This window comes from Anopheles arabiensis (assembly GCF_016920715.1).
Source record: "Anopheles arabiensis isolate DONGOLA chromosome X unlocalized genomic scaffold, AaraD3 X_pericentromeric_contig0015, whole genome shotgun sequence".
Taxonomy (NCBI): domain Eukaryota; kingdom Metazoa; phylum Arthropoda; class Insecta; order Diptera; family Culicidae; genus Anopheles; species Anopheles arabiensis.
The window spans coordinates 50,001-52,500 of NW_024412093.1; the positions used below are offsets into that span (position 1 = coordinate 50,001).

General features: G+C 47.4%; 1 pseudogene; it reads right to left on the reverse strand.

Annotated features, from left to right (window-relative positions):
* Positions 1-2,500, reverse strand: part of LOC120907659 — a 9,149-nt pseudogene that overhangs the window by 2,226 nt on the left and 4,423 nt on the right.

Here is a 2,500-nt window from a genome sequence, read left to right on the forward strand (position 1 = left end):
TGACACGTTCCATGTTACGTGCAACCGATCCGGCGATGTTCTCTGCTCGTCTCCGATGAAAAGTCCTGGAGTCCTCGTCCGGGAGGAGATGAAGCAGGATCATTCCCGCAAGCACGCAGACTGCATCATGAGAAGTTGTCCTGAAAGAAGAGATAACTCGCTGGACTACTGGCCGGTAAAACCGACGTAGCCATTGTCTACGGTTAGCAAATCTAAGGGTATGACACCAAATGGGCGAGGCATACCGGACCTTCGCCACAACAGTAAGAGCAATTGCTCGCCTAGCATTACTACTCGGACCTGCCTTATTAGGCATCATCCTTACCAAGGTGGTCCATAGCTTCGTCGCTCTCTCCACCGCATACCTGATGTGTGAAGTGTAATCGAGGCGGTCATCTAAGACCATCCCCAAATACTTTAAGCTGCGCGACGAATGTACTACGTGATCACCTACCCTGATAGCCCCATGCTGTATCCTCTGATGGGAACTGACCATAATAAACTCGGTCTTGGTCGGGGCTATCTTTAATCCGTTGTCGGTCATCCATCGGTCGATGATGCGAATCTGACTGGAAACGAGAATTTCAATATCATCAACACAATTACCTTCCACCAACAGTACTATATCGTCTGCATAGCCGATAATCCGTGCACCTTCCACCATTGCAACTCGTAGGACTCCGTCGTACGCGGGGTTCCATAACGTTGGGCCAAGTACCGAGCCTTGAGGTACACCCGATGTGACTGCAATCTCTGCCGGTCCATCTGTGGTATCATACATCAGCACACGATTCCTAAAATAATCACCAATGATATCATAAAGATATTTAGGGTGTTAATTCTCTGTAAAGCATTTGCAATCGCCAACCATGAAGCACTGTTAAAAGCATTAGTAACATCTAATGTAACAACCGCACAATACCGTCCACTGTATCTGTTTCTACTTCTAGCTACCGAAACAATGTCCACTACCCGTTGAATCGCATCAACTGTTGATCGACGACTTCTGAAACCAAATTGGTCGTCAGACAGTCCGTTGACCTCCTCGATGTGTGCATTTAGCCGTTGCACTATGATGCGTTCTAAACCTTTACCTGCCCGTCTAGTAGACAAATGGGGCGAACTGAACCCAGTTCCCCTGGTGGTTTGTTCGGCTTCGGTATTAACACCAACCTCTGCCTTTTCCACTCATCGGGGAACTTCGCGTTCTCTAAACAGCCTTGGTAAACCCTGCAAAATGCATCGGTTGCAGTCAACATACCAACTTTCAGCGCCTCATTCGGGATACCATCTGGTCCCGGCGCCTTCTTGTTGGGTAGTCTCCTGGCAACCGCAAGAATCTCATCATTAGTTACCCTTTCAAACTCTCGTGGCTGATCGATGCGATATTCAGGCCACACCGTGTTTGGGTGAGTAGGAAAAAGCTCGCTCACCACTTCCCTAAACTCGTCCAATGTCATGGTTCGGGGTCCAATCGAACCCTCGGCCACTTTCTTGAACGTATGATATACTATACCAAATGATGCGTTGTTCGCTGTTCCCAGGAACTCTTTCCACTTCCTCTGTCGGGTATGCTTGATCCAATCGCTTGAGGGCATTCCGTGCCACCTTGAACTCGTCCCTAAAAGTAGAATAGAGATCAGTATTAAAAGCTCTTTGCGCTAATCGATCGCGGTGTTTGCACTCTTTGCGAAGTGCCTCAATCTCTAACGTCCACCAAAATGCACTCTTGTTAGGGTGTACCTCTTACGTTTAGTCATCGTCGCATTGCACGCCGTGACAAGTATACGCATTAAGTCTTCGCTTGTTGTGACCTCGGTCTCAAAAGCGGCTTGCATCATAACTTCAAATATATCTTTGCTAAAATACTTGATGCTCCATCCCGTTATGGGTCGGGACAGATTACGCACGCTTTGCGTCTCAAGATCTATTCGTATTGCACGATGATCCAGAGTTCATATAGCTAGATAACACCTCCCACTTAAATGATCTTGCTACGGTTCTGGCTCGCAAAGTAAGATCAACTACTGACGTGCGCCCTGGTCAACATAAGTTGGGGTGCTGCCGTCGTTCAATAAAATGCGTCAATCTGCGCAAAGGTTGATAAAACCAACTCACCTCTTCGTTTCTGGGTTTCTCCACGCTCGCCAAGTTGGTTGTTCCAACTTACTGACCAAGCGTTGAAGTCCCCCCGATAACGAATTTGTGGATACCGGTTACGGCCATTACCGTGTTATCCAACATGTTCTGGAACTCTTCCATACTAAATCTAGGTGGCGCGTAAACGCTAACCACTCGCATATCACCTATGTCAACTATCATTAAACCCTTCAAAGCCTTACTGACTACCTTAACTGGTAAGTCCGCGTTAACCACTACCGCTGCTGTGTTATCGTCATTGCGTAACACTTTGACGTTGGTTGTTGCCAGATACGGATCTGCAATCAACACTATATCCGCAGATTCTTCCCTAATCGTTTGCCACATTAACTGAAATGCA